The sequence below is a fragment of the Osmerus eperlanus genome, chromosome 16, assembly GCF_963692335.1.
Source record: "Osmerus eperlanus chromosome 16, fOsmEpe2.1, whole genome shotgun sequence".
In the NCBI taxonomy this organism is placed as follows: domain Eukaryota; kingdom Metazoa; phylum Chordata; class Actinopteri; order Osmeriformes; family Osmeridae; genus Osmerus; species Osmerus eperlanus.
In genome coordinates this window covers 14,511,883-14,521,327 of record NC_085033.1, presented here as the reverse complement: position 1 = coordinate 14,521,327, position 9,445 = coordinate 14,511,883, and positions in this window count along the sequence as shown.

Here is a 9,445-nt window from a genome sequence, read left to right as displayed (position 1 = left end):
GTCTGGCCTGTGACATCAGAGGTCAGAGGTCATCCCCATGCACTGTCCCTGAGTTCATCAACCCTCAGCCCCTGGTCACCGGCACACTCCCCTACCCTGGGGAAGTGCAGAGGTCAAGGGTCATCTAGACATCTGACCTGTCCAGGCCTGCCCTCTTTATCTAGCTTGCTTAACACGTTGCTTCAACCATCGATCGATTGACTGATTGATGGATTGGTTAATTGATTGGTTCTCGTTTAGAAATAAGACATACACCAGTGAACATGACAGGTCAACGTAGAGAATGCGTGTGCGTTTGTTTGTTTAAAGGCAAGCAAGGTATTGTTTGAATCAATGCATCTACAGACACATTTACATTACATTACATTTATTCATTTAGCAGACGCTTTTATCCAAAGCGACTTCCAAGAGAGAGCTTTACAAAAGTGCATAGGTCACTGATCATAACAACGAGATAGCCCTAGACATTGCGGGTAGCCAAAACATGAAGCATACATTGTGAGAATTTTTTTTAATAATAAGTGCCAAAGGCCAGAACCACAAGAGCATGTAGTTAAACAAGTTACAATTTAACAATATGAACCTCAAAAGTGCAAGAGTGTACCTGTAGAAAAGCAAGCAACAATAATATATTTCACAGCGAGTACGAGAATTTTAAATCAGTTAAATCAGTTAGACACACAGATAGAGAGGAATGAGCGTCAGGCTCTCACACTGACCGGAGGACAGTACACCTAAACATAATCGTAAAACCCTCCAGCCTTCAGACTTTCCGACTAGCAACATCTTACACACGGAGCCAGAAAGAACCCCATCATTCTACAAGACATTATATTACTAATTGAATCTGTAAGGATGGGGTTGAATTGTAATGGGTTAGGATTAGTGTGTCTCTGTAAGAGAGTTGGAGATGACTGTGTTTCTATGAGAGCTGGAGAGTGTGTTTCTATGAGAGCTGGAGAGTGTGTTTCTATGAGAGCTGGAGAGTTTGTTTCTATGAGAGCTGGAGAGTGTGTTTCTATGAGAGCTGGAGAGTGTGTTTCTATGAGAGCTGGAGAGTGTGTTTCTATGAGAGCTGGAGAGTGTGTTTCTATGAGAGCTGGATGACAATGACAGCCTTTACAACCCGGAGGTCTGTAAAACAAGAGTCAGTGAAAGAGGGACTAGGCTTGTAAATGATCTTGAATGATGAGTTTTCACACACACACATGAACACAGACACATATTCTGTGCTGTACAAATTACCTCTCGGAGGACATTAAAGTTTTTTAAATCTAAGACACACACATCCACACCACACCGCCCCAGTACTGCCCCATTTCTATAGTCTGAGTGGGATTACCATACACCACAGCAGTCCAGTACAACCCCTAGTCTGCATGGGATTACCCCATACCACACCAGTAATCCCAGTAATCCCACTAGTCTGTGTGAGATGTATTCACTCAGGGGTTAGTCGGGGTCGTGGAGCCAGACACCATGTGAGGGTCCCCCAAACTGAGCTACCGGGGAGGGGGAGAAGGGTGTCTGGGGGGGAGCAGGGTGTCTGTGGTGGGGAGGGAGAGAAGGGTGTCTGGAGGGGAGCAGGGTGTCTGTGGTGGGGTTGCAGGGTGTCTGGGGGGGGGGTCTAGGGAAGGAATAGGGGGGTGTTCAAGGATATATGGAGATGTACATAAAATACTCACTCTTCTTAACCACCAATAAGGTTAAAAAAATATATGTATTCGCAAATGCCATTTTACTCTATTTGATTGAGTATGTTAAGTATTTCTTAGTTATAAACTGTGTGTGTGTGTTTCCCTCTGTATTATCCTAGTAGGGAGTTTACTTCTCCCGGTGAGGAAACATTGGATGTGAGAGCAGAGGACACAGACTGGGGGGGAAGTCAGACAGGGAAGTAAAAATAATTTTAAAATTAAATTGTGACAGAGAAGTTGAATAAGAAAGAAAAGTGTTGTTGAAAGGATCAAATGTGTGATTAATAATGAGAAAATTGACTGTTTGATGGTGTGGGAGTTTTCTTTTTGCATGTTTGCTGTTATTTTATTTTTAAAAATAATTTAATTTAGATATATTGGCAGAATGAGAAGAAAATGACACCCTTAGTGAACCAAACAGGAATATTCGAATGTGTTTTTTAAACATTTACAGGCTATAAATGTAAAATAAATGGGGGATGACCTGATGAAGAGATAACAGCAGAATTCAGATGAACGTGAGTGTAGCCAAACTAACGTAAAGGAGCCAACCGACTTCTAAGAATGCAAATAAATATATAAAGTATTTCCTTAACGAATCGTTTAAAATCCAAAATGAGTCTTAAATATGACTTGAGTGTAAATAATACATAATTGAGAAAGAGTAGCCTGTTTTGGTGTCAACCCTTGTCAAGACAGGATATGTTACTTTCAGTTTAGAAAAACAGCATTCGATTGCTTAGTCCTTAAAGCAAATGTTTGTTTTAGTTTTTTTTTTTTACAAAAATGATCTTAAATGTTGACAGCTATTCACCTAATTAGCGGTTATATTTCACCTAATTAGCGATTATATTTCACCTAATTAAAAATTATGTATTTTTGCTAGTTAAAGATACATACTAAATGTTGTAGGCTATTACTGACTATTTTGGGGGGTTTAAAATCATATTTAGAAATGTGATATCATTTTTCCAGAGTTTGTTTTTTCTGTTTAGGTTGTATCTTCTGCTGTCACAAGTGACAGTGACACATTATCAATGCCTGAAATTCAATGGGGTGGCGAACTCTCCCACGACAAGGAGCGCGCGCTTTTCTGGATCGGATGGGTGTGGGCGGGGGGGGGGGGGGGGTGGATGAGCGGTGCGACACGCCTTGCATAGCAATGCTGGCTCGCGCTTTGAGCTTGAACTTGACTGTCGGAATGCGCCTCGTGGGAACGCAGGCGCGAGGGTGCCCCCTCTTTTATGATGCACAAGTTGGTGTCAACTCTTATTATCATAAACTCCAGCCTGCTTCAAATTAGGAGACAAGAGCAAGTCTCTCTCTTTCACACTCAACCAGGGGATGAATTCGGTTGTGGCAGCAAGCAAGCACCACATGGGTAAGCAGGCCTATTTTATTTTCTTACTTGTATTGTTTAACATAATTTTGTGTAGGCCTAAGTTTAGTAAAATTGTTCAGTGGAATCGTTCTTTTGAAACCGTAGTTGTGACGTATTGTTGTGTTTTGTCTTTATTTTTTTATCAACGGGAAACTGGGGCATAGCTAATATGACAGCTACACAGCGTCACATTGGAATTGTGTTTTACTGGAAACTAGTTTACTGATCATTATGTCGTCGTTGAGTGCAGGATTGACTAAATGTTACACTTCGCCACATTATATTCGGTGGTAACATATTTTTTTCTTCCCTTTTAGATGTTGCTGGACATCACTCCAGGTAATTATAACTATTTAAACCAATTAAAACGAATATTGCAGCTTTAGTTATTTAGTTAGGATATCTTCGAAATGTCCACACATTTCGTTGCACATCTCATCCTCTATCATTAAGAAAAATTATACCCATATCCAAATATTTATTTTGGTAGATAATTGCATCCAATATTAATTTACTGAAAAAAAATTATAATGTAGTCTATGATTGGAAGTTTTCTTATTTTCAAATCAAAATGCCCTGATAACAAAGCGAATATTATTCATATTATTTTAATCAAAGTCAAGGGAATCTAAGTGACAGACTGAATTGCTGTAATGAAACTTAGTCTGTTCTGGGTTTTCAGAAAACATATTCTCATGTAGGCATAAAACAGGTTATAACAGGCCTTAGTGACCACACAGTCTGGGAAACTCAACATGTTTGCTGAGGAATCCCAGACCTTCAACAAATGAAATTCACTGAAAGCAGTTTCAATGAGGAGTGTTGTTTTTGCTCTACTTTCTGAATTCTGGAAATTAATAATATCCTAGTTTTGTTCATTGTAAGCCATGTTCATAATTGTCTTTAAAGTATCTTTAAAGGGTGACTTTATTTTTTGTAAAAGTAGAAAAAATCTGTTGTTCAATAGCTCCACATAGAACCGTGTTAAGACCAGAAAAAACTCTTGAGAGCATTCAGGATTCCAAACAGAACTTTAGTTCAACTTTACAATTCAATTTAATACAAATATATTTGGGGCCTGCAAAGATATAGAAAAATCACAAAAACACAAGACAAAAACATACACAGCTTCAACAGCATTCATAAGACAGGCATAGATGTAAGGACGTTTGAAGTGCTGAGTTGGTGTTAGTTGAAGGAACCTTTTATTTCAGACAGTTCTTTTTCTACTTTTAGACGGTAGCTCTCAGGTTGACGATCAATCTAGGTCAGCCTCAGGAAATAAGACATCTTGTTACAGGTGTGTGTGTGTGTGTGTGTGTGTGAGTGTGTGCGTGCGTACGTGTGTGTGTGTGTGTGTGAGCTGGCATTCATTTGCACACGCGCATTTGTGTGTGTGTGTGTGTATAAAGTTTTCTCATTTTAAATGAAACAGGAAGCAGACAGTACTAAAGCATGTGCTGGTCAGACACTGCAGAACCATACTAACCACTGGTTCTACCATCCTTACACTGCAGAACCACAGGCCTCTCAACTGTACCATGTTATTTGCCTCATACAGTACACTCCAACCACATTGTGAGGTTTGCTGTGCATGTGCATCGTACGGTTAAATAAGATACTACAGTTACAGAAGTTACAGAACCTTCTACAGAACAGAAAGAACCATTTAGGGGTTCCAAACAGCACCTGAACATGGTTCTGGAATAGAAACTTTGGAATTCTCTGGAGCTATATTTTCAAAGGGTTCTTGTAAAGTAGGATTGTCTGTCATCGTTTTGTTGTCAGAGTTTAGCTTGTACCTTACAGTAAAGTCAAAGAACACGTTCACAATGTCTACCTTATTTTTTATCTAAAATCAATAGTTAGTACAAAACTCACCCCAATCCAGTTTTATATTAATATTATTGTTGGTTCCCTTAATTTGTCTTTTAAACTGTTAGAAATGTGTCCCCCATGGCTGACACAAAGTAACAACTATCTTAATGTCTAGCGAATAGTTAAATAGGCTAGTATTAACAAACAAGACAGGCTTAAAATATATTTCTTGCTATCATTCTACATGAATTAAAATTGCATCTGATAAAGAATATATTCATATTCCATATTTTGACCGGAAAGGCCTTATCTGCAGATGCAGAATGAATTTTTGAAGAATTAACACGTGACATGTATTTCACAGCTAGCTCTCATTTAGTTTATTTCAACTTTATATGAATGTGACATTGTATTAATAGTTGTCATAAAAAATACCTATGTTGCACATATACATTATATTGCACCTTGCAAAACTGTGTAGTAACTTATTGATTAACTTACCGCCATTCAGGATCATGTCTTTGTAGCAGAGCCTATATTATAACCAGAATGAAACAACAGGAAGTGTATTAAGTCTGAATTGTGTTATTGACATCCTTAATCCTATATAGGCCTATCTTAGTCCACTCCAGGAACATTCTGTATACAATTGAACCACACGTTTTACAGGAAGGATCCCAGCAGTGTATTTTCTGCTGTGGATCATATTCTGCAGGATTATACGAATGTCGATGGATATATTTTATTAGATACATATTTCACAAGCGTGTGTAAGATACTACACCGTGAACACAAACCTCTGTTATACTCAAACTGTCATTTTTGGCATAGCCCGATACAGTTTGATTATAATTCAGAGAAGGTCTGTGAGTAGATGTGTTTCATATTTCAGTCCTAACTGACAATAAACTGTAAATATTGAGGGACACATTTTGTCGTTTGGCAGTATGTTAAAGGTACTCCCCGGGTGCTTACAGGCTAAATTATCTCATAGCGTCAAGTTGTGCTATTTCCTGCGGTTGTATGACGTTAACACACCTGGAGTCAGTGGGTTTGCTAATTGTTGTAGAATAGGCCTATGCAGGTAAAAGACGAATTACATTTCGTTTTTATCAGGACCTATAAGCTATGACAAAATTGTAGAGATTGGGGATCTTTCAAGGATAACATATCTGTTTTTTAAAGCTTCCCTAACGTTCTAACACACATATACTCATTACATCTGGTAATATATCATACTGATTCTAACGACTTTATATTTATTCCGTAAGCCTATACAGTTGAAACACACCTGTTTGACGCGAGAACAATCCGATTAGTGCAAAATGATTGATCGGCCCAATCTAGCCTGCATGGTTTCCTTCTGCAGTTGATGTTTGTTCCTCGCCGAAGAGCGTCGCTGTTGTTTCTCCCACATGTAGGCTACAGTATGTAGCATTGTGTGGTGAAGCGAATACAGTATTGTCCAAACAGGCTATGCTTTCACGTGCGAGCGTGCTGGTTAAGTTATTGTTCTAGAATAGGCCTACTCGTTAATATTAGACTGTAATGTGGCTGTGTCAAAACTGGTTATGTGCATCAAATGATTTTGTGTTTACATCCAATAGTATAGGCCTAAGGAACAGCCTATTAAGTGTGCTACATTCTAGCTGAATGAATATATCGTATGTGTCTATAAGCCAACAAATACGTGAATTCTGACAAAACACTTTCATATGCATGCAGCCAAATAGACGCCTATATGGTTAATTATTTTACAAGAGACATACAGTAGACTACGTGAAAAATTCAACACTTTAATTATAGGCAAGAATAAAGATGTCCTCTAGAATAAAACGGAAATCATTTGAAATATTAATCGTTTTCTAGCATAGGTTACTACAAACGTTCCTGTCAATTTAATATTTTTAATGTGTGTGTGTATGTGTGTGTGTGTGTGTGTGTGTGTGTGTGTGTGTGTGTGTGTGTGTGTGTGTGTGTGTGTGTGTGTGTGTGTGTGTGAAAAGAGGGAGAGAGAAAGAGAGAGTTATTGGAAAAGGCAAATCATTAGGGCAAATCCATCAGTCCCATCATTAAGCAGACTTCTAAAACAGCGATATCATAGCTGCAATCACAGAGGACAAATATCTAGAGTCTTCGAGACTATTCGCTACCAAATGTTGTTTTAAGTGTCCAAAACTAATTATGTTATAATTTGTGATGGTACTCTAAATTAGGCGTCAACCCTACATTCGGGGCCTTGCACGAAAATCCTAGATTGACGTGTGTATTGCGGTCAGGCAAATCAGTTAAATACCATATATGGCGTGAATGAATTCCAGAATTCTAGGCCATGCGCGGTGGAGTTCTTTTGTATGTCCCGCCACATCTGCTGCACCTATCACCTGCTGTAGTTGTGGGCCTGCACGCTGAAGGATAGCGGGACGCGGACTTGCAATCCCCAGGGGGAATTAAAAATCATGCGCCAACATTGAACTTGACCATCACCAGTCGTGACGTAGCATGGGTGATGTCGCCTGTAGCAGAACGTGCAATATAGACGGCCGTTTTAGGATTGTTAGGGAGAGACAGAAAGATAAACATGATTGTTCATTCTTGTCGTTGGATGAATGATTTCCTAACATTTTAAAGAGTTATTAAAATACCTTTTTTTAAGACTATACAGTCTCAGTGCATTTCACTGTAGAGGCAACATAATTCTTCCGTATTATCAACAGCCTTACAATCCGTATAATTGGTTGGCCTACATTTTCCCACTGTCATATTTTTGACACATTTAATACGTTGCCATATTGCCTCCTCCTCCTCTCCACCTCCCCCTCCCCTCTCTTCTCATCTCGCTGCCTCACTGTCTCCCTCTCTGCTGCTGTCAGCGCACCCCTCTCTCGCTCTCTCTCTCTCTCCATCCTCCTTTCTTTTACATTCCTGCTTATCTAAACCAAGAGGAGGTAAATCTGTATCGTATATTTAAGAATCAATCGGACGTCAGATTATCTGAGTGAGTATTTTCGCCTTCCCACGTTCGCCGCTCACTTTGAGTTGAGAGCAACTGCAAGGGATTCCAACCGCGCTCTCTTTCTCGTGCGCGTCTAGGCAAGCCCGCAGGAGACAGAGCGTGCAGCTCCATAGCGTTCTAACTCCTTGGCGGGTTATTCAAGCACAAGTAATCTTCTTTAGGGTAAAGTATAGGACGAAGTCTGACAGAGACGTGTGTTTGTTAGAGAGATTGATGAGAGGCAACTCATCTGCGAAGAGGAACCGAGTCTTGGATTAGTGGCCTTGTATGTAAGTAGCCAATACTTTTTGACACAGTTGTTTTTTTTTAACTAAGCTTTGGTTTCAGTAATATTTATGACCAATGCGGCTAAATCTTTTTTTATTTATTCTTAAATTAACTTCCCTATGAACAGTAACTTAATAGGCTATAGGCCAAGAAGAAAGTATGTAATAATAATTATTTGTATAACAATAACAACATAAATAATAACAACAATAAGACTTACCTTTACAAGAATCCTAAAATAAATAAGCGTGTAAATGTATCTATATTTATTGCATACATTTATAGTTGTTGCCTATTGTTTATATTCATATCGGGGTACCTCTCCTCGGCCTTTTCCATTAAGGCCTCAAGTCGCAAGTATGGGCATATTGTTGTAGAGGGCCCCCTGGTTCTCGGCATTGCAGTGCAGAGTTCAGTGCATATTGTCTCTCCGACCCTGGGAAAGGGTATAGCCGGCTGGCGGAGTGACGTGCCGACGCTATCCTCTGTTGTCCCACGGACCACGCGCTCCTAGACACTATTGTGATGCTAATGCGCTGCTGCACGTTGTTGAACTTGGTGTTGACTTCGTTCTTTGGGGCTAATTTTTCTTGGTCACTTGTTTGTGGGAAAATCTTCCAGAGAGGTCCGCGGAGGGGAGGGGGTGTTTGGAGGGGGTGGGTGGGGTATGGGGGTGAGTAAGTGCTCCTTGCAAATTTATGCCAAGTAGGATTTGGGGGGACCCAAGCAGGCCTCTAGCCCCACTCAATTAGATTTACAGTGTCTGCTCCGCTTTGTGGCACTATTTCAAATAACATATACACCTCAAAGATATTTTAAAATGTGAAACAGCCATAGGACTAGTTAAAAAAAAATCTTATTTGAATGCAAGTATAATTGTTAGTATTGCTGCAAGGGAAATAAAGGAGTTACAGGCTCGCACACGTGCAGTACGACCCTACGCGTTTCACGTCATTATTTAAAACGTGGGTAAGTGACATTAGGCCCCAGGTCCAAGAATTACACTCTTTTGAGGTGTAGCAAGTGCTAGTGTTCATTGTTTCTACTAAAGCTCTGAACGTGTCATATGACACTTTATTCAAGCGTAACAGTGAAATCATTGTGATTAAAAATAAACTATTTTATTTTGTCATATATTACATATAAGCCAGAGAAATTAACCAAGCCGGTACTGGCTATGCTATGTTGGTCCACGCTCATTCCAGTCAAAACACCACTATTTAAGTATCATATATGTTCCAGTGGCATCAGTAACCGATTCTTGTA